General features: G+C 42.4%; 1 pseudogene; it reads left to right on the plus strand.

Annotated features, from left to right (window-relative positions):
* Window positions 1–27,997, plus strand: part of LOC106594877 (phosphatidylinositol 4,5-bisphosphate 3-kinase catalytic subunit alpha isoform-like) — a 121,947-nt pseudogene that overhangs the window by 27,268 nt on the left and 66,682 nt on the right.

The following is a 27,997-nucleotide window of genomic DNA, read 5'->3' on the forward strand; positions in this document are numbered from 1 at the left end:
ATTATACTATCATTACACTATACTATATTATACTACACTATATTATACTATCATTACACTATACTATATTATACTACACTATATTATACTATCATTACACTATACTATATTATACTATACTATATTATACTATCATTACACTATACTATATTATACTACACTATATTATACTATCATTACACTATACTATATTATACTACACTATATTATACTATCAGTACACTATACTATATTATACTACACTATATTATACTATCATTTACACTATACTATATTATACTACACTATATTATACTATCATTACACTATACTATATTATACTACACTATATTATACTATCAGTACACTATACTATATTATACTACACTATATTATACTATCATTACACTATACTATATTATACTATCATTACACTATACTATATTATACTACACTATACTATACGCTGTATTATATTATACTACACTGTAGTATAGTGTAGTATTAGTGTGTGTGTGCGTTATGCGTGCGTGCGCACGTGCGTGTCAGTGTGAAAAAGGATATTTGTTTATTATCATATTTAGTATTTACAGTATTTACAGTATTTACAATAGTTACAGTAGTTACAGTAGTTACAGTAGTTACAGTAGTTACAGTATTTACAGTATTTACAGTAGTTACAGTATTTACAGTAGTTACAGTAGTTACAGTATTTACAGTAGTTACAGTAGTTACAGTATTTACAGTAGTTACAGTAGTTACAGTAGTTACAGTATTTACAGTAGTTACAGTATTTACAGTAGTTACAGTATTTACAGTAGTTACAGTATTTACAGTATTTAGTGTAGTTACAGTAGTTACAGTAGTTACAGTAGTTACAGTAGTTACAGTATTTACAGTATTTACAGTAGTTACAGTAGTTACAGTATTTACAGTATTTACAGTAGTTACAGTAGTTACAGTATTTACAGTAGTTACAGTAGTTACAGTAGTTACAGTAGTTACAGTAGTTACAGTATTTACAGTATTTACAGTAGTTACAGTAGTTACAGTAGTTACAGTATTTACAGTATTTACAGTAGTTACAGTATTTACAGTAGTTACAGTATTTACAGTAGTTACAGTAGTTACAGTATTTACAGTAGTTACTCCGCCCAAAACTCCCACCTCCAGGTCGTCTGATAGTGACCATCTGGGTGATCGTCTCGCCGTCCAACTCTAAACAGAAATACACCCTGAAGATCAGCCACGACAGTCTGCCCGAACAGCTTATAGCAGAGGCCATTAGGAAGAAGACGAGGTGGTGTGTGTGTGTGTGTGTGTGTGTGTGTGTGTGTGTGTGTGTGTGTGTGTGTGTGTGTGTGTGTGTGTGTGTGTGTGTGTGTGTGTGTCAAGCCGCCTCACACTACAGTAACAGGAGAGAGGCTTACAGTAGGTGATGGTGCTAGTGAATAACGCCCCCAACCCCCACAGGTCTATACAGTAGGTGATGGTGCTAGTGAATAACGCCCCCAACCCCCACAGGTCTATACAGTAGGTGATGGTGCTAGTGAATAACGCCCCCAACCCCCACAGGTCTATACAGTAGGTGATGGTGCTAGTGAATAACGCCCCAACCCCCACAGGTCTATGCACCTGTCGGCTCAGCAGCTGAGGCTGTGTGTCCAGGAATACCAGGGGCAGTACATCCTGAAGGTCTGTGGATGTGATGAATACCTGCTGGAGAAATACCCGCTCAGTCAGTACAAGGTAAATATATACCCCCTCAGTCAGAATATATACCCCCTCAGTCAGTACAAGGTAAATATATACCCCTCAGTCAGAATATATACCACCTCAGTCAGAATATATACCCCCTCAGTCAGAACAAGGTAAATATATACCCCCTCAGTCAGAATATATACCCCCTCAGTCAGTACAAGGTAAATATATACCCCCTCAGTCAGAATATATACCCCCTCAGTCAGAATATATACCCCCTCAGTCAGAACAAGGTAAATATATACCCCCTCAGTCAGTACAAGGTAAATATATACCCCCTCAGTCAGAATATATACCCCCTCAGTCAGTACAAGGTAAATATATACCCCCTCAGTCAGAATATATACCCCCTCAGTCAGTATAAATATATACCCCCTCAGTCAGTATAAATAAATATCCCCTCACTCAGTATAAATATATACCCCCCTCAGTCAGTATAAATATATACCCCCTCAGTCAGTATAAATATATACCCCTCAGTCAGTATAAATATATACCCCCTCAGTCAGTATAAATATATACCCCTCAGTCAGTATAAATATATACCCCCTCAGTCAGTATAAATATAAACCCCATCAGTCAGTATAAATATATACCCCCTCAGTCAGTATAAATAAATACCCCCTCAGTCAGTATAAATATATACCCCCTCAGTCAGTATAAATATATACCCCCTCAGTCAGTATAAATATATACCCCCTCAGTCAGTATAAATATATACCCCCTCAATCAGTATAAATATATACCCCCTCAGTCAGTATAAATATATACCCCCTCAATCAGTATAAATATATACCCACTCAGTCAGTATAAATATATACCCCCTCAGTCAGTATAAATATATACCCCCTCAGTCAGTATAAATATATACCCCCTCAGTCAGTATAAATAAATACCCCCTCAGTCAGTATAAATATATACCCCCTCAGTCAGTATAAATATATACCCCCTCAGTCAGAACAAGGTAAATATATACCCCCTCAGTCAGTATAAATATATACCCCCTCAGTCAGAACAAGGTAAATATATACCCCCTCAGTCAGTATAAATATATACCCCCTCAGTCAGAACAAGGTAAATATATACCCCCTCAGTCAGTATAAATATATACCCTCTCAGTCAGTATAAATAAATACCCCCTCAGTCAGTATAAATATATACCCCCTCAGTCAGTATAAATATATACCCCCTCAGTCAGTATAAATATATACCCCCTCAGTCAGTATAAATATATACCCCCTCAGTCAGTATAAATAAATACCCCCTCAGTCAGTATAAATATATACCCCCTCAGTCAGTATAAATATATACCCCCTCAGTCAGTATAAATATATACCCCTCAGTCAGTATAAATATATACCCCTCAGTCAGAACAAGGTAAATATATACCCCCTCAGTCAGTATAAATAAATACCCCCTCAGTCAGTATAAATATATACCCCCTCAGTCAGAACAAGGTAAATATATACCCCCTCAGTCAGTATAAATATATACCCCCTCAGTCAGAATATATACCCCCTCAGTCAGTATAAATATATACCCCTCAGTCAGTATAAATATATACCCCCTCAGTCAGTATAAATAAATACCCCCTCAGTCAGTATAAATATATACCCCCTCAGTCAGTATAAATATATACCCCCTCAGTCAGTATAAATATATACCCCCTCAGTCAGTATAAATAAATACCCCTCAGTCAGTATAAATATATGCCCCCTCAGTCAGTATAAATATATACCCCCTCAGTCAGTATAAATATATACCCCCTCAGTCAGAACAAGGTAAATATATACCCCCTCAGTCAGTATAAATAAATACCCCCTCAGTCAGTATAAATATATACCCCCTCAGTCAGAACAAGGTAAATATATACCCCCTCAGTCAGTATAAATATATACCCCTCAGTCAGTATAAATATATACCCCCTCAGTCGGTATAAATATATACCCCCTCAGTCAGTATAAATATATACCCCTCAGTCAGTATAAATATATACCCCCTCAGTCAGAACAAGGTAAATAAATACCCCGTCAGTCAGTATAAATATATACCCCCTCAGTCAGTATAAATATATACCCCCTCAGTCAGTATAAATATAAACCCCATCAGTCAGTATAAATATATACCCCTCAGTCAGTATAAATAAATAACCCCTCAGTCAGTATAAATATATACCCCCTCAGTCAGTATAAATATATACCCCCTCAGTCAGTATAAATATATACCCCCTCAGTCAGTATAAATATATACCCCCTCAATCAGTATAAATATATACCCCCTCAGTCAGTATAAATATATACCCCTCAATCAGTATAAATATATACCCCTCAGTCAGTATAAATATATACCCCCTCAGTCAGTATAAATATATACCCCTCAGTCAGTATAAATATATACCCCCTCAGTCAGTATAAATATATACCCCCTCAGTCAGTATAAATATATACCCCTCAGTCAGAACAAGGTAAATATGTACCCCCTCAGTCAGTATAAATATATACCCCCTCAGTCAGAACAAGGTAAATATACACCCCCTCAGTCAGTATAAATATATACCCCCTCAGTCAGAACAAGGTAAATATATACCCCCTCAGTCAGTATAAATATATACCCCTCAGTCAGTATAAATATATACCCCCTCAGTCAGTATAAATATATACCCCCTCAGTCAGTATAAATATATACCCCCTCAGTCAGTATAAATATATACCCCCTCAGTCAGAACAAGGTAAATAAATACCCCGTCAGTCAGTATAAATATATACCCCCTCAGTCAGTATAAATATATACCCCCTCAGTCAGTATAAATATAAACCCCATCAGTCAGTATAAATATATACCCCCTCAGTCAGTATAAATAAATAACCCCTCAGTCAGTATAAATATATACCCCCCTCAGTCAGTATAAATATATACCCCCTCAGTCAGTATAAATATATACCCCTCAGTCAGTATAAATATATACCCCCTCAATCAGTATAAATATATACCCCTCAGTCAGTATAAATATATACCCCTCAATCAGTATAAATATATACCCCCTCAGTCAGTATAAATATATACCCCCTCAGTCAGTATAAATATATACCCCTCAGTCAGTAGTAAATATATACCCCTCAGTCAGTATAAATATATACCCCTCAGTCAGTATAAATATATACCCCCTCAGTCAGAACAAGGTAAATATGTACCCCCTCAGTCAGTATAAATATATACCCCCTCAGTCAGAACAAGGTAAATATACACCCCCTCAGTCAGTATAAATATATACCCCCTCAGTCAGAACAAGGTAAATATATACGCCCTCAGTCAGTATAAATATATACCCCTCAGTCAGTATAAATAAATACCCCCTCAGTCAGTATAAATATATACCCCCTCAGTCAGAACAAGGTAAATATATACCCCCTCAGTCAGTATAATATATACCCTCTCAGTCAGTATAAATAAATACCCCCTCAGTCAGTATAAATATATACCCCCTCAGTCAGTATAAATATATACCCCTCAGTCAGTATAAATATATACCCCTCAGTCAGTATAAATATATACCCCCTCAGTCAGTATAAATATATACCCCTCAGTCAGAACAAGGTAAATATATACCCCTCAGTCAGTATAAATAAATACCCCCTCAGTCAGTATAAATATATACCCCCTCAGTCAGAACAAGGTAAATATATACCCCCTCAGTCGGTATAAATATATACCCCCTCAGTCAGTATAAATATATACCCCCTCAGTCAGAATATATACCCCCTCAGTCAGTAGTAAATATATACCCCTCAGTCAGTATAAATAAATACCCCCTCAGTCAGTATAAATATATACCCCCTCAGTCAGTATAAATATATACCCCTCAGTCAGTATAAATATATACCCCCTCAGTCAGTATAAATAAATACCCCTCAGTCAGTATAAATATATACCCCCTCAGTCAGTATAAATATATACCCCCTCAGTCAGTTAAATATATACCCCTCAGTCAGAACAAGGTAAATATATACCCCCTCAGTCAGTATAAATAAATACCCCCTCAGTCAGTATAAATATATACCCCCTCAGTCAGAACAAGGTAAATATATACCCCCTCAGTCAGTATAAATATATACCCCCTCAGTCAGAACAAGGTAAATATATACCCCCTCAGTCAGTATAAATATATACCCCCTCAGTCAGTATAAATATATACCCCTCAGTCAGTATAAATATATACCCCCTCAGTCAGTATAAATATATACCCCTCAGTCAGTATAAATAAATACCCCTCAGTCAGTATAAATATATACCCCCTCAGTCAGAACAAGGTAAATAAATACCCCGTCAGTCAGTATAAATATATACCCCCCTCAGTCAGTATAAATATATACCCCTCATTCAGTATAAATATAAACCCCCTCAGTCAGTATAAATATATACCCCCTCAGTCAGTATAAATAAATACCCCTCAGTCAGTATAAATATATACACCCTCAGTCAGTATAAATATATACTCCCTCAGTCAGTATAAATATATACCCCCTCAGTCAGAATAAATAAATACCCCTCAGTCAGTATAAATATATACCCCCTCAGTCAGTATAAATATATACTCCCTCAGTCAGTATAAATATATACCCCCTCAGTCAGTATAAATAAATACCCCTCAGTCAGTATAAATATATACCCCCTCAGTCAGTATAAATATATACTCCCTCAGTCAGTATAAATATATACCCCTCAGTCAGTATAAATAAATACCCCTCAGTCAGTATAAATATATACCCCCTCAGTCAGTATAAATAAATACCCCCTCAGTCAGTATAAATATATACCCCCTCAGTCAGTATAAATATATACTCCCTCAGTCAGTATAAATATATACCCCTCAGTCAGTATAAATAAATACCCCTCAGTCAGTATAAATATATACCCCCTCAGTCAGTATAAATATATACTCCCCTCAGTCAGTATAAATATATACCCCCCTCAGTCAGAACAAGGTAAATATATACCCCCTCAGTCAGTATAAATAAATACCCCTCAGTCAGTATAAATATATACCCCTCAGTCAGAACAAGGTAAATATATAGATTTTAGATTAGATTAGATTTAGATTTTGATTTTAGTCATTTAGCAGACGCTCTTATCCAGAGCGACTTACAAATTGGTGCATTCACCTTATGATATCCAGTGGAACAACCACTTTACAATAGTGCATCTAAATCTACCCCCTCAGTCAGTATAAATATATACCCCCTCAGTCAGTATAAATATATACCCCCTCAGTCAGTATAAATATATACCCCCTCAGTCAGTAGGTAAATATATACTCCCTCAGTCAGTTAAATATATACCCCCCTCAGTCAGTATAAATAAATACCCCTCAGTCAGTAAGGTAAATATATACCCCCTCAGTCAGTTAAATATATACCCCCTCAGTCAGAACAAGGTAAATATATACCCCCTCAGTCAGTAAATATATACCCCCTCAGTCAGTATAAATAAATACCCCTCAGTCAGTATAAATATATACCCCTCAGTCAGTATAAATATATACTCCCTCAGTCAGTATAAATATATACCCCTCAGTCAGAACAAGGTAAATATATACCCCCTCAGTCAGTATAATATATACCCCTCAGTCAGTATAAATATATACCCCCTCAGTCAGAACAAGGTAAATATATACCCCCTCAGTCAGAACAAGGTAAATATAAACCCCATCAGTCAGTATAAATATATACCCCCTCAGTCAGTATAAATAAATACCCCCTCAGTCAGTATAAATATATACCCCCTCAGTCAGTATAAATATATACCCCTCAGTCAGAACAAGGTAAATATATACCCCCTCAGTCAGTATAAATATATACCCCCTCAGTCAGAACAAGGTAAATATATAATTTTAGATTAGATTAGAGTTTAGATTTAGTCAAGCAGACGCTCTTTCCAGAGGACTTACAAATTGGTGCATTCACCTATGATATCCAGTGGAACAACCACTTTACAATAGTGCATCTAAATCTACCCCCTCAGTCAGTATAAATATATACCCCCTCAGTCAGTATAAATATATACCCCCTCAGTCAGTATAAATATATACCCCCTCAGTCAGTATAAATATATACCCCCTCAGTCAGTATAAATATATACCCCTCAGTCAGTATAAATAAATACCCCTCAGTCAGAACAAGGTAAATAAATACCCCCTCAGTCAGTATAAATATATACCCCCTCAGTCAGTATAAATAAATACCCCGTCAGTCAGTATAAATATATACCCCCCTCAGTCAGTATAAATATATACCCCCTCAGTCAGTATAAATATATACCCCCTCAGTCAGTATAAATAAATACCCCCTCAGTCAGTATAAATATATACCCCCTCAGTCAGTATAAATATATACCCCGTCAGTCAGTATAAGGTAGGACAGAGAGAGAGACACACACACAAGCGCACAATGATGAATTCAGTCACATTCACGCACAAAACACACACACACACACACAGACACACACACACTATTCAGTTAGACTGTCATGGCTGATCCATAGACTCTCTTTAATAACCCATTCCTCTTCTTTCCATCCCTGTGCGTCTCCCATCCCCTTCCCCAGTATATCCGTAGCTGTATAACAGTAGGCCGTCTCCCACACCTGATGTTAGTGTCAAAGGACAGCCTGTACAGCCAGCTCCCAAGCAGCGGGTTTGTGGCTCCCTCCTACAGTCGGCGGACCCCCAGCCCAGCCCCTGTCCCGGTGGGGGGAGATCCCAGCTCACCCCACTCCCTCTGGGCCTTCAACACCCTTCTGAGGCTCCGCCTGCTCTGTGCTACATACGTCAACGTCAACATCAGAGACATTGACAAGGTAGACGGACGGACTCCGTTCTGACAATAACAATGGATGTTAATATTAACGGTCTGTCTGTCTGTCTGTCTGTCTGTCTGTCTGTCTGTCTGTCTGTCTGTCTGTCTGTCTGTCTGTCTGTCTGTCTGTCTGTCTGTGTGTGTGTGTGTGTGTGTGTGTGTGTGTGTGTGTGTGTGTGTGTGTGTGTGTGTGTGTGTGTGTGTGTGTGTTGACATCATGTTTGTCTTCTGTCCTGATCAACTGTTTTAGATTTACGTTAGAACGGGTATCTATCATGGAGGAGAGCCGCTGTGTGACAATGTCAACACCCAGAGAGTCCCCTGCTCCAACCCCAGGTAAGATTACTGCACTACTACAACACTACTACAACACTACTACAACACTACTATAACACTACTACAATATTACTACAACACTACTACAACACCCTGCTCCAACCCCAGGTAAAATAACAACACTACTACAACACTACTACAACACTACTATAACACTACTACAACACCCTGCTCCAACCCCACGTAAAATTGCTGTACTACTACAACACTACTACAACACTACTACAACACTACTATAACACCACTACAACACTACTACAACACTACTACAACAATACTACAACACTACTACAACACTACTACAACACTACTATAACACTACTACAACACCCTGCTCCAACCCCAGGTAAAATACTGCAACTACACAACACTACTACAACACTACTACTAACACTACTACAACACCGCCAACTACAACACTACTACAACACTACTACAATATTACTACAACACTACTACAACAATACTATAACACTACTACAATATTACTACAACACCCTGCTCCAACCCCAGGTAAAATTACTGCACTACTACAACACTACTACAACAATACTATAACACTACTACAACACTACTACAACACCCTGCTCCAACCCCAGGTAAAATTACTGCACTACTACAACACTACTACAACAATACTATAACACTACTACAATATTACTACAACACCCTGCTCCAACCCCAGGTAAAATAACTGCACTACTACAACACCACTACAACACTACTACAACACTACTACAACACCCAAACCCTGCTCCAACCCCAGGTAAAATAACAACACTACTACAATATTACTACAATATTACTACAACACTACTATAACAATACTACAACACTACTACAACACCCTGCTCCAACCCCAGGTAAAATAACAACACTACTACAACACTACTACAATATTACTACAACACTACTACAACAATACTACAACACTACTACAACACTACTACAACACTACTACAACACCCTGCTCCAACCCCAGGTAAAATTACTGCACTACTACAACACTACTACAACACTACTACAACACTACTATAACAATACTACAACACCCTGCTCCAACCCCAGGTAAAATACCACCACTACTACAATATTACTACAACACTACTACAACACTACTACAACAATACTATAACACTACGTCAACACCCAGAGAGTACCCTGCTCCAACCCCAGGTAAAATAACAACACTACTACAACACTACTACAACAATACCTATAACACTACTACAACAATACTACAACACTACTACAATATTACTACAACACTACTACAACACTACTACAACACTACTACAATATTACTACAACAATACTACAACAATACTATAACACTACTACAACACCCTTCTCCAACCCCAGGTAAAATTACTGCACTACTACAACACTACTACAATATTACTACAACACTACTACAACAATACTATAACACTACTACAACACCCTGCTCCAACCCCAGGTAAAATAACTGCACTACTACAACACTACTACAATATTACTACAACAATACTATAACAATACTACAACAACCCTGCTCCAACCCCAGGTAAAATAACAGCACTACTACAACACTACTACAATATTACTACAACACTACTATAACAATACTATAACACCCTGCTCCAACCCCAGGTAAAATAACAGCACTACTACAATATTACTACAACACTACTACAACAATACTATAACACTACTACAACACCCCCAACCCGGAATTACATACAACACTACTACAACAATACTATAACACTACTACAACACCCTGCTCCAACCCCAGGTAAAATAACAACACTACTACAACACTACTACAACACTACTACAACACCACTACAACACTACTACAACACCCTGCTCCAACCCCAGGTAAAATAACAACACTACTACAACACTACTACAACATTACTACAGCACTACCACAACAATACTATAACACCCTGCTCCAACCCCAGGTAAAATTACTGCACTACCACAACACTACTACAACAATACTATAACACTACTACAACACCCTGCTCCAACCCCAGGTAAAATTACTGCACTACTACAACACTACTACAACACTACTACAACACTACTACAACATTACTACAACACTACTACAACACCCTGCTCCAACCCCAGGTAAAATAAAATACTGCACTACTACAACACTACTACAATACTACTACAACAATACTACAACACTACTACAACACCCTGCTCCAACCCCAGGTAAAATAACAACACTACTACAACACTACTACAATACATTACTACAACACTACTACAACAATACTACAATGTAACACTACTACAACACCCTGCTCCAACCCCAGGTAAAATAACAACACTACTACAACACTACTACAACATTACTACAGCACTACTACAACAATACTATAACACTACTACAACATTACTACAACACCCTACTACAACAATACTACAACATTACTACAACACTACTACAACATTGCTACAACACTACTACAACACTACTACAACATTGCTACAACACTACTACAACATTACCACAAAACTACTACAACATTACTACAACACTACTACAACATTACTACAGCACTATCACAACAATACTATTACATTACTACAACACAACCACAACAATACTATAACATTACTACAACATTACTACATCACTACTACAACACTACTACAACATTACTGCAACACTACTGCAACATTACTGCAACACTACTACAACATTACTACAACACTACTACAACATTACTACAACACTACTACAACATTGCTACAACACTACTACAACATTACTACAACAATACTATAACATTACTACAACATTACTGCAATGCCACTCTAGCATTACTGTAACATGGCTATAACATTACTGTAACATTACTACAACACTACTATAACACTACAACATTACTACAACATTTCTACAACACTACTACAACACTACAACATTACTACTCTACTAAAATACTACTACTACAATATGGCTACTCTAACATTACTACTACAACACTACTACAACACTACTACAATAACATTACCACGACAACACCTCTACAACACCATTACAACACTACTACCGTAACACTACTAAATACCACTACTACAACACTACTACAATACTGCTACTATAACATTACCACTACAACACCACTACAACACTACTACAACACTACTACAATACTGCTACTATAACATTACTACTACAACAACACTACTACAATACTGCTACTATAACATTACCACTACAACACCACTACAACACTACTACAAAAAACACTACTACAATACTGCTACTATAACATTACTACTACAACACTACTACAACACCATAACTACCACAACATTACCCTCCCTGTATATAGTCTCGCTATTGTTATTTTAATTTCTTATTCTTATCTGTATTTTTTTAACTGCATTGTTGGTTAATAAGGGCTCGTAAGTAAGCATTTCACTGTGAGGTCTACTACACCTGTTGTATTCAGCATTTCACTGTGAGGTCTACTACACCTGTTGTATTCAGCATTTCACTGTGATAGGTCTACTACACCTGTTGTATTCAGCATTTCACTGTGAGGTCTACTACACCTGTTGTATTCAGCATTTCACTGTGAGGTCTACTACACCTGTTGTATTCAGCATTTCACTATAACATCTACTACACCTGTTGTATTCAGCATTTCACTGTGAGGTCTACTACACCTGTTGTATTCAGCATTTCACTGTGAGGTCTACTACACCTGCTTGTATTCAGCATTTCACTGTGAGGCTACTACACCTGTTGTATTCAGCATTTCACTGTGAGGTCTACTACACCTGTTGTATTCAGCATTTCACTGTGAGGTCACTACACCTGCTGTATTCAGCATTTCACTGTGAGGTCTACTACACCTGTTGTATTCAGCATTTCACTGTAGGTCTACTACACTGTTGTTTCAGCATTTCACTGTGAGGTCTACACACCTGTTGTATTCAGCATTTCACTGTGAGGTCTACTACACCTGTTGTATTCAGCATTTCACTGTGAGGTCTACTACACCTGTTGTATTCAGCATTTCACTGTGAGGTCTACTACACCTGTTGTACTTGCATTTCACTGTGAGGTCTACTACACCTGTTGTATTCAGCATTTCACTGGGAGGTCTACTACACCTGTTGTATTCAGCATTTCACTGTAAGGTCTACTACACCTGTTGTATTCAGCATTTCACTGTGAGGCTACTACACCTGTTGTATCAGCACTTCACTGTGAGGCTACTACACCTGTTGTATTCAGCATTTCACTGTAAGGTCTACTACACCTGTTGCTATTCAGCATTTCACTGTGAGGTCTACTACACCTGTTGTATTCAGCATTTCACTGTAGGTCTACTACACCTGTTGTATTCAGCATTTCACTGTGAGTCTACTACACCTGTTGTATTCAGCATTTCACTGTGAAGTCTACTACACCTGTTGTATTCAGCATTTACTGTGAGGTCTACTACACCTGTTGTATTCAGCATTTCACTGTGAGGTCTACTACACCTGTTGTATTCAGCATTTCACTGTAAGGTCTACTACACCTGTTGTATTCAGCATTTCACTGTAAGGTCTACTACACCTGTTGTATTCAGCATTTCACTGTGAGGTCTACTACACCTGTTGTATTCAGCATTTCACTGTGAGGTCTACTACACCTGTTGTATTCAGCATTTCACTGTGAGGTCTACTACACCTGTTGTATTCAGCATTTCACTGTAAGGTCTACTACACCTGTTGTATTCAGCATTTCACTGTGAGGTCTACTACACCTGTTGTATTCAGCATTTCACTGTGAGGTCTACTACACCTGTTGTATTCAGCATTTCACTGTGAGGTCTACTACACCTGTTGTATTCAGCATTTCACTGTGAGGTCTACTACACCTGTTGTATTCAGCATTTCACTGTGAGGTCTACTACACCTGTTGTATTCAGCATTTCACTGTGAGGTCTACTACACCTGTTGTATTCAGCATTTCACTGTGAGGTCTACTACACCTGTTGTATTCAGCATTTCACTGTGAGGTCTACTACACCTGTTGTATTCAGCATTTCACTGTGAGGTCTACTACACCTGTTGTATTCAGCATTTCACTGTGAGGTCTACTACACCTGTTGTATTCAGCATTTCACTGTGAGGTCTACTACACCTGTTGTATTCAGCATTTCACTGTGAGGTCTACTACACCTGTTGTATTCAGCATTTCACTGTGAGGTCTACTACACCTGTTGTATTCAGCATTTCACTGTGAGGTCTACTACACCTGTTGTATTCAGCATTTCACTGTGAGGTCTACTACACCTGTTGTATTCAGCATTTCACTGTGAGGTCTACTACACCTGTTGTATTCAGCATTTCACTGTGAGGTCTACTACACCTGTTGTATTCAGCATTTCACTGTGAGGTCTACTACACCTGTTGTATTCAGCATTTCACTGTGAGGTCTACTACACCTGTTGTATTCAGCATTTCACTGTGAGGTCTACTACACCTGTTGTATTCAGCATTTCACTGTGAGGTCTACTACACCTGTTGTATTCAGCATTTCACTGTGAGGTCTACCACACCTGTTGTATTCAGCATTTCACTGTGAGGTCTACCACACCTGTTGTATTCAGCATTTCACTGTGAGGTCTACTACACCTGTTGTATTCAGCATTTCACTGTGAGGTCTACTACACCTGTTGTATTCAGCATTTCACTGTGAGGTCTACTACACCTGTTGTATTCAGCATTTCACTGTGAGGTCTACTACACCTGTTGTATTCAGCATTTCACTGTGAGGTCTACTACATCTGTTGTATTCAGCATTTCACTGTGAGGTCTACTACACCTGTTGTATTCAGCATTTCACTGTAAGGTCTACTACACCTGTTGTATTCAGCATTTCACTGTGAGGTCTACTACACCTGTTGTATTCAGCATTTCACTGTGAGGTCTACTACACCTGTTGTATTCAGCATTTCACTGTGAGGTCTACTACACCTGTTGTATTCAGCATTTCACTGTGAGGTCTACTACACCTGTTGTATTCAGCATTTCACTGTGAGGTCTACTACACCTGTTGTATTCAGCATTTCACTGTGAGGTCTACTACACCTGTTGTATTCAGCATTTCACTGTGAGGTCTACTACACCTGTTGTATTCAGCATTTCACTGTGAGGTCTACTACACCTGTTGTATTCAGCATTTCACTGTGAGGTCTACTACACCTGTTGTATTCAGCATTTCACTGTAAGGTCTACTACACCTGTTGTATTCAGCATTTCACTGTGAGGTCTACTACACCTGTTGTATTCAGCATTTCACTGTGAGGTCTACTACACCTGTTGTATTCAGCATTTCACTGTGAGGTCTACTACACCTGTTGTATTCAGCATTTCACTGTAAGGTCTACTACACCTGTTGTATTCAGCATTTCACTGTAAGGTCTACTACACCTGTTGTATTCAGCATTTCACTGTGAGGTCTACTACACCTGTTGTATTCAGCATTTCACTGTGAGGTCTACTACACCTGTTGTATTCAACATTTCACTGTGAGGTCTACTACACCTGTTGTATTCAGCATTTCACTGTGAGGTCTACTACACCTGTTGTATTCAGCATTTCACTGTGAGGTCTACTACACCTGTTGTATTCAGCATTTCACTGTGAGGTCTACTACACCTGTTGTATTCAGCATTTCACTGTGAGGTCTACTACACCTGTTGTATTCAGCATTTCACTGTAAGGTCTACTACACCTGTTGTATTCAGCATTTCACTGTGAGGTCTACTACACCTGTTGTATTCAGCATTTCACTGTGAGGTCTACTACACCTGTTGTATTCAGCATTCCACTGTGAGGTCTACTACACCTGTTGTATTCAGCATTTCACTGTGAGGTCTACTACACCTGTTGTATTCAGCATTTCACTGTGAGGTCTACTACACCTGTTGTATTCAGCATTTCACTGTGAGGTCTACTACACCTGTTGTATTCAGCATTTCACTGTAAGGTCTACCTACACCTGTTGTATTCAGCATTTCACTGTAAGGTCTACTACACCTGTTGTATTCAGCATTTCACTGTAAGGTCTACCTACACCTGTTGTATTCAGCATTTCACTGTAAGGTCTACTACACCTGTTGTATTCAGCATTTCACTGTGAGGTCTACTACACCTGTTGTATTCAGCATTTCACTGTAAGGTCTACTACACCTGTTGTATTCAGCATTTCACTGTGAGGTCTACTACACCTGTTGTATTCAGCATTTCACTGTGAGGTCTACTACACCTGTTGTATTCAGCATTTCACTGTAAGGTCTACTACACCTGTTGTATTCAGCATTTCACTGTGAGGTCTACTACACCTGTTGTATTCAGCATTTCACTGTGAGGTCTACTACACCTGTTGTATTCAGCATTTCACTGTAAGGTCTACTACACCTGTTGTATTCAGCATTTCACTGTGAGGTCTACTACACCTGTTGTATTCAGCATTTCACTGTGAGGTCTACTACGCCTGTTGTATTCAGCATTTCACTGTGAGGTCTGCCTACACCTGTTGTAGTCAGCATTTCACTGTGAGGTCTACTACACCTGTTGTATTCAGCATTTCACTGTGAGGTCTACTACACCTGTTGTATTCAGCATTTCACTGTGAGGTCTACTACACCTGTTGTATTCAGCATTTCACTGTAAGGTCTACTACACCTGTTGTATTCAGCATTTCACTGTGAGGTCTACTACACCTGTTGTATTCAGCATTTCACTGTGAGGTCTACTACACCTGTTGTATTCAGCATTTCACTGTAAGGTCTACTACACCTGTTGTATTCAGCATTTCACTGTGAGGTCTACTACACCTGTTGTATTCAGCATTTCACTGTAAGGTCTACTACACCTGTTGTATTCAGCATTTCACTGTGAGGTCTACTACACCTGTTGTATTCAGCATTTCACTGTGAGGTCTACTACACCTGTTGTATTCAGCATTTCACTGTGAGGTCTACACCTGTTGTATTCAGCATTTCACTGTGAGGTCTACTACACCTGTTGTATTCAGCATTTCACTGTGAGGTCTACTACACCTGTTGTATTCAGCATTTCACTGTGAGGTCTATACCTGTTGTATTCAGCATTTCACTGTGAGGTCTACTACACCTGTTGTATTCAGCATTTCACTGTGAGGTCTACTACACCTGTTGTATTCAGCATTTCACTGTGAGGTCTACTACACCTGTTGTATTCAGCATTTTCACTGTGAGGTCTACTACACCTGTTGTATTCAGCATTTCACTGTGAGGTCTACTACACCTGTTGTATTCAGCATTTCACTGTGAGGTCTACTACACCTGTTGTATTCAGCATTTCACTGTGAGGTCTACTACACCTGTTGTATTCAGCATTTCACTGTGAGGTCTACTACACCTGTTGTATTCAGCATTTCACTGTGAGGTCTACTACACCTGTTGTATTCAGCATTTCACTGTGAGGTCTACTACACCTGTTTTCTGCGCGTGTGACTAATAAAGTTTGCTATGATTTGATATTTAGTTCAGACCAGATGTGATGTTTCTTCGGGAATATAGAGTCTTCGTATGAAGGAAAAACCACTATCAGCTACGACATTATTACAACATTTCTACAACTAGACGAAGTATCTCATCAGCCTCTTCTTCTTCTTCTCTCTCCTCTCCAGGTGGAATGAGTGGCTGTCCTACGACATCTACATGACGGACCTTCCTCACTCCGCCAGACTCTGCCTCTCCATCTGCAGTGTCAAGGGACGCAAGGGAGCCAAAGAGGTAGCTACTGCACCGCATATACTAACCTGTCTATGGTACTAGTACTAACATATACTAACATATACTAACATATACTAACATATACTAACATGTCTATGGTACTAATACTAACATATACTAACATATACTAACATATACTAACATGTCTATGGTACTAATACTAACATATACTAACATGTACTAACATATACTAACATACACTAACATGTCTCATGATACTAACATACTAACATAATACTAACATATACTAACATATACTAACATGTCTATGGTACTAATACTAACATATACTAACATATAGTAACATATACTAACATATACTAACATATACTAACATATACTAACCTGTCATGGTACTAGTACTAACATATACTAACATGTACTAACATATACTAACATATACTAACCTGTCATGGTACTAGTACTAACATATACTAACATATACTAACATATACTAACATATACTAACCTGTCATGGTACTAGTACTAACATATACTAACATATACTAACATATACTAACCTGTCATGGTACTAGTACTAACATATACTAACATGTACTAACATATACTAACATATACTAACCTGTCATGGTACTAGTACTAACATATACTAACATATACTAACATATACTAACATATACTAACCTGTCATGGTACTAATACTACCTGTCATGTCTCTGTGTGTGTGTGTGTGTGTGTGTGTGTGTGTGTGTGTGTGTGTGTGTGTGTGTGTGTGTGTGTGTGTATATATGTGTGTGTGTGTGTTATATATGTGTGTGTGTGTGTGTGTGTGTTATATATGGGTGTGTGTGTGTTATATATGTGTGTGTGGTGTGTGTTATATATGTGTGTGTGTGTGTGTGTGTGTGTGTGTGTGTGTGTGTGTGTGTGTGTGTGTGTGTGTGTGTGTGTGTGTGTGTGTGTGTGTGTGTATCTGTGTGTGTGTGTAGGAGCACTGCCCGCTGGCGTGGGGTAACGTGAACCTGTTTGACTACAAGGACACGTTAGTTTGCGGGAAAGTTGCTCTCAGCCTGTGGCCAGTCCCTCACGGTTTGGAGGACCTTCTCAATCCTATAGGAGTGGCTGGATCAAACCCTAACAAGGTCAGGAACAACAAGGCTTTTACGGTCACCTCCTGTCCGTCTGCCTGTCCGTCCGTCTGCCTGCCTGCCTGTCTGTCTGTCTGTCTGTCTGTCTGTCTGTCTGTCTGTCTGTCTGTCTGTCTGTCTGCCTGTCTGTCTGCCTGTCTGTCTGTCTGCCTGTCTGTCTGCCTGTCCGTCCGTCTGCCTGTCCGTCTGCCTGTCCGTCTGCCTGTCCGTCTGTCTGTCCGTCCGTCCGTCTGTCTGTCTGTCTGTCTGTCTGTCTGTCTGTCTGCCTGTCCGTCCGTCTGCCTGTCCGTCTGCCTGTCCGTCCGTCTGCCTGTCCGTCCGTCTGCCTGTCCGTCCGTCTGTCTGTCTGCCTGTCCGTCTGCCTGTCCGTCTGCCTGTCCGTCTGTCTGTCTGTCTGCCTGTCCGTCCGTCTGTTGTCTGTCTGCCTGTCCGTCCGTCTGCCTGTCCGTCTGCCTGTCTGCCGGTCTGCCTGTCGTCTGTCGCTGCCTGGTCCGTCTGCCTGTCTCGGTCTGCCTGTCGTCTGTCTGTCTGTTCCGTCCGTCCGTCCGTCTGCCTGTCCGTCCGTCTGTCTGCCTGTCCGTCCGTCTGTTGCCTGTCTGCCTGTCCGTCCGTCTGCCTGTCCGTCTGCCTGTCCGTCTGTCTGTCCGTCCGTCTGTCTGTCTGTCTGTCTGCCTGTCCGTCTGCCTGTCCGTCCGTCTGTCTGTCTGTCTGTCTGTCTGTCTGTCTGTCTGTCTGTCTGTTCGTCCGTCTGTCTGCCTGTCCGTCCGTCTGTCTGCCTGTCCGTCTGTCTGCCTGTCCGTCCGTCCGTCTGCCTGTCCGTCCGTCCGTCCGTCTGTCTGGATTTGTTGAGCATCTAAATGTTTTATTGGATAGAGGAGGGGGACCCTGGGAAAGATGGATTGCCATGCCGGTCGTCGGGGACTATTCTACTGGGGCTCTTTGGGGTTTTGTCACTTTGTGACAACTGCTGGTGTAAAAAAGGCTTTACTAAAGTTAATGAGATGTATTTCTGTTTAACCTCATTTGATCTCTTCCTCACCCATGGGTATGTCTTCCTCACCCTGAAGTAGACTCCATGGGTATGTCTTCCTCACCCTGTAGTAGACGCCATGGGTATCTCTTCCTCACCCATGGGTATCTCTTCCTCATCCATGGGTATCTCTCCCTCACCCTGTAGGAAACTCCATGGGTATCTCTTCCTCACCATGTAGGAGACCCCATGGGTATCTCTCCCTCACCCTGTAGGAAACCCCATGGGTATCTCTTCCTCACCCTGTAGTAGACGCCATGGGTATCTCTTCCTCACCCATGTGTATCTCTTCCTCACCCATGTGTATCTCTTCCTCACCCATGTGTATCTCTTCCTCACCCATGTGTATCTCTTCCTCACCCATGTGTATCTCTTCCTCACCCATGTGTATCTCTTCCTCACCCTGTAGGAAACCCCATGTGTTGAACTAGAGTTCTCATGGTTCAACCAGGTGGTCCTGTTTCCTGATGAACAGCAGATAGAGGGACACGCCAACTGGACCATCTCCAGAGAGCTGGGTTACAACTACTGTCTAGGACTGGTGAGAGAACTGGGGTTACAACTACTGTCTAGGACTGGTGAGAGAACTGGGGTTATAACTACTGTCTAGGACTGGTGAGAGAACTGGGGTTATAACTACTGTCTAGGACTGGTGAGAGAACTGGGGTTACAACTACTGTCTAGGACTGGTGAGAGAACTGGGGTTACGACTGGTCTAGGACTGGTGAGAGAACTGGGGTTATAACTACTGTCTAGGACTGGTGAGAGAACTGGGGTTACAACTACTGTCTAGGACTGGTGAGAGAACTGGGGTTACGACTGGTCTAGGACTGGTGAGAGAACTGGGGTTACGACTGGTCTAGGACTGGTGAGAGAACTGGGGTTATAACAACTGGGGTTACGACTGGTGAGAGAACTGGGGTTACAACTACTGTCTAGGACTGGTGAGAGAGCTGGGGTTACAACTACTGTCTAGGACTGGTGAGAGAGCTGGGTTACAACTACTGTCTAGGACTGGTGAGAGAACTGGGGTTACAACTACTGTCTAGGACTGGTGAGAGAACTGGGGTTACAACTACTGTCTAGGACTGGTGAGAGAACTGGGGTTACAACTACTGCCTAGGACTGGTGAGAGAACTGGGGTTATAACAACTGTCTAGGACTGGTGAGAGAACTGGGGTTATAACTACTGTCTAGGACTGGTGAGAGAACTGGGGTTACAACTACTGTCTAGGACTGGTGAGAGAACTGGGGTTACAACTACTGTCTAGGACTGGTGAGAGAACTGGGGTTACGACTGGTCTAGGACTGGTGAGAGAACTGGGATTACGACTGGTCTAGGACTGGTGAGAGAACTGAGGTTATAACTACTGGGGTTACGACTGGTGAGAGAACTGGGGTTACGACTGGTCTAGGACTGGTGAGAGAACTGGGGTTACAACTACTGTCTAGGACTGGTGAGAGAACTGGGGTTACGACTGGTCTAGGACTGGTGAGAGAACTGGGATTAAGGCTGGTCTAGGACTGGTGAGAGAACTGGGGTTATAACTACTGGGGTTACGACTGGTGAGAGAACTGGGGTTACGACTGGTCTAGGACTGGTGAGAGAGCTGGGTTACAACTACTGTCTAGGACTGGTGAGAGAACTGGGGTTACAACTACTGTCTAGGACTGGTGAGAGAGCTGGGTTACAACTACTGTCTAGGACTGGTGAGAGAACTGGGGTTACAACTACTGCCTAGGACTGGTGAGAGAACTGGGGTTACAACTACTGTCTAGGACTGGTGAGAGAACTGGGGTTACAACTACTGTCTAGGACTGGTGAGAGAACTGGGGTTACAACTACTGTCTAGGACTGGTGAGAGAACTGGGGTTACAACTACTGTCTAGGACTGGTGAGAGAACTGGGGTTACAACTACTGTCTAGGACTGGTGAGAGAACTGGGGTTACAACTACTGTCTAGGACTGGTGAGAGAGCTGGGTTACAACTACTGTCTAGGACTGGTGAGAGAACTGGGGTTACAACTACTGTCTAGGACTGGTGAGAGAACTGGGGTTGCGACTGGTCTAGGACTGGTGAGAGAACTGGGGTTACGACTGGTCTAGGACTGGTGAGAGAACTGGGGTTTTAACAACTGGTCTAGGACTGGTGAGAGAACTGGGGTTACAACTACTGCCTAGGACTGGTGAGAGAACTGGGGTTACAACTACTGTCTAGGACTGGTGAGAGAACTGGGGTTACGACTGGTCTAGGACTGGTGAGAGAACTGGGGTTACGACTGGTCTAGGACTGGTGAGAGAACTGGGGTTTTAACAACTGGTCTAGGACTGGTGAGAGAACTGGGGTTACGACAGGTGAGAACTGGGATTATAACTACTGTCTAGGACTGGTGAGAGAACTGGGGTTACGACTGGTGAGAGAACTGGGGTTACGACTGGTGAGAGAACTGGGGTTACAACTACTGTCTAGGACTGGTGAGAGAACTGGGGTTACAACTACTGCCTAGGACTGGTGAGAGAACTGGGGTTATAACTACTGTCTAGGACTGGTGAGAGAACTGGGGTTACGACTGGTCTAGGACTGGTGAGAGAACTGGGGTTATAACTACTGTCTAGGACTGGTGAGAGAACTGGGGTTATAACAACTGGGGTTACGACTGGTGAGAGAACTGGGGTTACGACTGGTCTAGGACTGGTGAGAGAACTGGGGTTACGACTGGTCTAGGACTGGTGAGAGAACTGGGGTTATAACAACTGGTCTAGGACTGGTGAGAGAACTGGGGTTACGACTGGTGAGAGAACTGGGGTTACGACTGGTGAGAGAACTGGGGTTATAACTACTGTCTAGGACTGGTGAGAGAACTGGTGTTACGACTGGTGAGAACTGGGATTATAACTACTGTCTAGGACTGGTGAGAGAACTGGGGTTACGACTGGTGAGAGAACTGGGGTTACGACTGGTGAGAGAACTGGGGTTATAACTACTGGTCTAGGACTGGTGAGAGAACTGGGGTTCTAACTACTGGTCTAGGACTGGTGAGAGAACTGGGGTTATAACTACTGTCTAGGACTGGTGAGAGAACTGGGGTTATAACTACTGGTCTAGGACTGGTGAGAGAACTGGGGTTACGACTGGTGAGAGAACTGGGGCTATAACTACTGGTCTAGGACTGGTGAGAGAACTGGGGTTATAACTACTGTCTAGGACTGGTGAGAGAACTGGGGTTAAACTACTGTCTAGGACTGGTGAGGGAACTGGGGTTACGACTGGTCTAGGACTGGTGAGAGAACTGGGGTTATAACTGGTGAGAGAACTGGGGTTACGACTGGTGAGAGAACTGGGGTTATAACTACTGTCTAGGACTGGTGAGAGAACTGGGGTTATAACTACTGGTCTAGGACTGGTGAGAGAACTGGGGTTATAACTACTGGTCTAGGACTGGTGAGAGAACTGGGGTTACGACTGGTGAGAGAACTGGGGTTATAACTACTGGTCTAGGACTGGTGAGAGAACTGGGGTTACGACTGGTGAGAGAACTGGGGTTATAACTACTGTCTAGGACAGGTGAGAGAACTGGGGTTACGACTGGTGAGAGAACTGGGGTTGTAACTACTGGTCTAGGACTGGTGAGAGAACTGGGGTTATAACTACTGTCTAGGACTGGTGAGAGAACTGGGGTTACGACTGGTGAGAACTGGGATTATAACTACTGTCTAGGACTGGTGAGAGAACTGGGGTTACGACTGGTGAGAGAACTGGGGTTACGACTGGTGAGAGAACTGGGGTTATAACTACTGGTCTAGGACTGGTGAGAGAACTGGGGTTCTAACTACTGGTCTAGGACTGGTGAGAGAACTGGGGTTATAACTACTGTCTAGGACTGGTGAGAGAACTGGGGTTATAACTACTGGTCTAGGACTGGTGAGAGAACTGGGGTTACGACTGGTGAGAGAACTGGTGCTATAACTACTGGTCTAGGACTGGTGAGAGAACTGGGGTTACGACTACTGTCTAGGACTGGTGAGAGAACTGGGGTTACGACTACTGTCTAGGACTGGTGAGAGAACTGGGGTTACAACTACTGCCTAGGACTGGTGAGAGAACTGGGGTTACGACTGGTCTAGGACTGGTGAGAGAACTGGGGTTATAACTACTGTCTAGGACTGGTGAGAGAACTGGGGTTACAACTACTGCCTAGGACTGGTGAGAGAACTGGGGTTACAACTACTGTCTAGGACTGGTGAGAGAACTGGGGTTACGACTGGTCTAGGACTGGTGAGAGAACTGGGGTTCTAACTACTGGTCTAGGACTGGTGAGAGAACTGGGGTTACAACTACTGCCTAGGACTGGTGAGAGAACTGGGGTTACAACTACTGTCTAGGACTGGTGAGAGAACTGGGGTTACGACTGGTCTAGGACTGGTGAGAGAACTGGGGTTACGACTGGTCTAGGACTGGTGAGAGAACTGGGGTTATAACAACTGGTCTAGGACTGGTGAGAGAACTGGGGTTACGACAGGTGAGAACTGAGATTATAACTACTGTCTAGGACTGGTGAGAGAACTGGGGTTACGACTGGTGAGAGAACTGGGGTTACGACTGGTGAGAGAACTGGGGTTACAACTACTGTCTAGGACTGGTGAGAGAACTGGGGTTACAACTACTGCCTAGGACTGGTGAGAGAACTGGGGTTATAACTACTGTCTAGGACTGGTGAGAGAACTGGGGTTACGACTGGTCTAGGACTGGTGAGAGAACTGGGGTTATAACTACTGGGGTTACGACTGGTGAGAGAACTGGGGTTATAACAACTGGGGTTACGACTGGTGAGAGAACTGGGGTTACGACTGGTCTAGGACTGGTGAGAGAACTGGGGTTACGACTGGTCTAGGACTGGTGAGAGAACTGGGGTTAAACAACTGGTCTAGGACTGGTGAGAGAACTGGGGTTACGACTGGTGAGAGAACTGGGGTTACGACTGGTGAGAGAACTGGGGTTATAACTACTGTCTAGGACTGGTGAGAGAACTGGGGTTACGACTGGTGAGAACTGGGATTATAACTACTGTCTAGGACTGGTGAGAGAACTGGGGTTACGACTGGTGAGAGAACTGGGGTTACGACTGGTGAGAGAACTGGGGTTATAACTACTGGTCTTGGACTGGTGAGAGAACTGGGGTTCTAACTACTGGTCTAGGACTGGTGAGAGAACTGGGGTTATAACTACTGTCTAGGACTGGTGAGAGAACTGGGGTTATAACTACTGGTCTAGGACTGGTGAGAGAACTGGGGTTACGACTGGTGAGAGAACTGGGGCTATAACTACTGGTCTAGGACTGGTGAGAGAACTGGGGTTATAACTACTGTCTAGGACTGGTGAGAGAACTGGGGTTAAACTACTGTCTAGGACTGGTGAGGGAACTGGGGTTACGACTGGTCTAGGACTGGTGAGAGAACTGGGGTTATAACTGGTGAGAGAACTGGGGTTATAACTACTGGTCTAGGACTGGTGAGAGAACTGGGGTTATAACTGGTGAGAGAACTGGGGTTACGACTGGTGAGAGAACTGGGGTTATAACTACTGTCTAGGACTGGTGAGAGAACTGGGGTTATAACTACTGGTCTAGGACTGGTGAGAGAACTGGGGTTATAACTACTGGTCTAGGACTGGTGAGAGAACTGGGGTTACGACTGGTGAGAGAACTGGGGTTATAACTACTGGTCTAGGACTGGTGAGAGAACTGGGGTTACGACTGGTGAGAGAACTGGGGTTATAACTACTGTCTAGGACAGGTGAGAGAACTGGGGTTACGACTGGTGAGAGAACTGGGGTTGTAACTACTGGTCTAGGACTGGTGAGAGAACTGGGGTTAAAACTACTGTCTAGGACTGGTGAGAGAACTGGGGTTACGACTGGTGAGAACTGGGATTATAACTACTGTCTAGGACTGGTGAGAGAACTGGGGTTACGACTGGTGAGAGAACTGGGGTTACGACTGGTGAGAGAACTGGGGTTATAACTACTGGTCTAGGACTGGTGAGAGAACTGGGGTTCTAACTACTGGTCTAGGACTGGTGAGAGAACTGGGGTTATAACTACTGTCTAGGACTGGTGAGAGAACTGGGGTTATAACTACTGGTCTAGGACTGGTGAGAGAACTGGGGTTACGACTGGTGAGAGAACTGGGGCTATAACTACTGGTCTAGGACTGGTGAGAGAACTGGGGTTATAAGTACTGTCTAGGACTGGTGAGAGAACTGGGGTTAAACTACTGTCTAGGACTGGTGAGAGAACTGGGGTTACGACTGGTCTAGGACTGGTGAGAGAACTGGGGTTATAACTGGTGAGAGAACTGGGGTTATAACTACTGGTCTAGGACTGGTGAGAGAACTGGGGTTATAACTGGTGAGAGAACTGGGGTTACGACTGGTGAGAGAACTGGGGTTATAACTACTGTCTAGGACTGGTGAGAGAACTGGGGTTATAACTACTGGTCTAGGACTGGTGAGAGAACTGGGGTTATAACTACTGGTCTAGGACTGGTGAGAGAACTGGGGTTACGACTGGTGAGAGAACTGGGGTTATAACTACTGGTCTAGGACTGGTGAGAGAACTGGGGTTACGACTGGTGAGAGAACTGGGGTTATAACTACTGTCTAGGACAGGTGAGAGAACTGGGGTTACGACTGGTGAGAGAACTGGGGTTGTAACTACTGGTCTAGGACTGGTGAGAGAACTGGGGTTATAACTACTGTCTAGGACTGGTGAGAGAACTGGGGTTACGACTGGTGAGAACTGGGATTATAACTACTGTCTAGGACTGGTGAGAGAACTGGGGTTACGACTGGTGAGAGAACTGGGGTTATAACTACTGGTCTAGGACTGGTGAGAGAACTGGGGTTCTAACTACTGGTCTAGGACTGGTGAGAGAACTGGGGTTATAACTACTGTCTAGGACTGGTGAGAGAACTGGGGTTATAACTACTGGTCTAGGACTGGTGAGAGAACTGGGGTTACGACTGGTGAGAGAACTGGGGCTATAACTACTGGTCTAGGACTGGTGAGAGAACTGGGGTTATAACTACTGTCTAGGACTGGTGAGAGAACTGGGGTTAAACTACTGTCTAGGACTGGTGAGGGAACTGGGGTTACGACTGGTCTAGGACTGGTGAGAGAACTGGGGTTATAACTGGTGAGAGAACTGGGGTTATAACTACTGGTCTAGGACTGGTGAGAGAACTGGGGTTATAACTGGTGAGAGAACTGGGGTTACGACTGGTGAGAGAACTGGGGTTATAACTACTGTCTAGGACTGGTGAGAGAACTGGGGTTATAACTACTGGTCTAGGACTGGTGAGAGAACTGGGGTTATAACTACTGGTCTAGGACTGGTGAGAGAACTGGGGTTACGACTGGTGAGAGAACTGGGGTTATAACTACTGGTCTAGGACTGGTGAGAGAACTGGGGTTACGACTGGTGAGAGAACTGGGGTTATAACTACTGTCTAGGACAGGTGGGAGAACTGGGGTTACGACTGGTGAGAGAACTGGGGTTGTAACTACTGGTCTAGGACTGGTGAGAGAACTGGGGTTATAACTACTGTCTAGGACTGGTGAGAGAACTGGGGTTACGACTGGTGAGAACTGGGATTATAACTACTGTCTAGGACTGGTGAGAGAACTGGGGTTACGACTGGTGAGAGAACTGGGGTTACGACTGGTGAGAGAACTGGGGTTATAACTACTGGTCTAGGACTGGTGAGAGAACTGGGGTTCTAACTACTGGTCTAGGACTGGTGAGAGAACTGGGGTTATAACTACTGTCTAGGACTGGTGAGAGAACTGGGGTTATAACTACTGGTCTAGGACTGGTGAGAGAACTGGGGTTACGACTGGTGAGAGAACTGGGGCTTTAACTACTGGTCTAGGACTGGTGAGAGAACTGGGGTTATAAGTACTGTCTAGGACTGGTGAGAGAACTGGGGTTAAACTACTGTCTAGGACTGGTGAGAGAACTGGGGTTACGACTGGTCTAGGACTGGTGAGAGAACTGGGGTTATAACTGGTGAGAGAACTGGGGTTATAACTACTGGTCTAGGACTGGTGAGAGAACTGGGGTTATAACTGGTGAGAG

The sequence above is a fragment of the Salmo salar genome, chromosome ssa18 (genome assembly GCF_905237065.1).
Source record: "Salmo salar chromosome ssa18, Ssal_v3.1, whole genome shotgun sequence".
Taxonomy (NCBI): domain Eukaryota; kingdom Metazoa; phylum Chordata; class Actinopteri; order Salmoniformes; family Salmonidae; genus Salmo; species Salmo salar.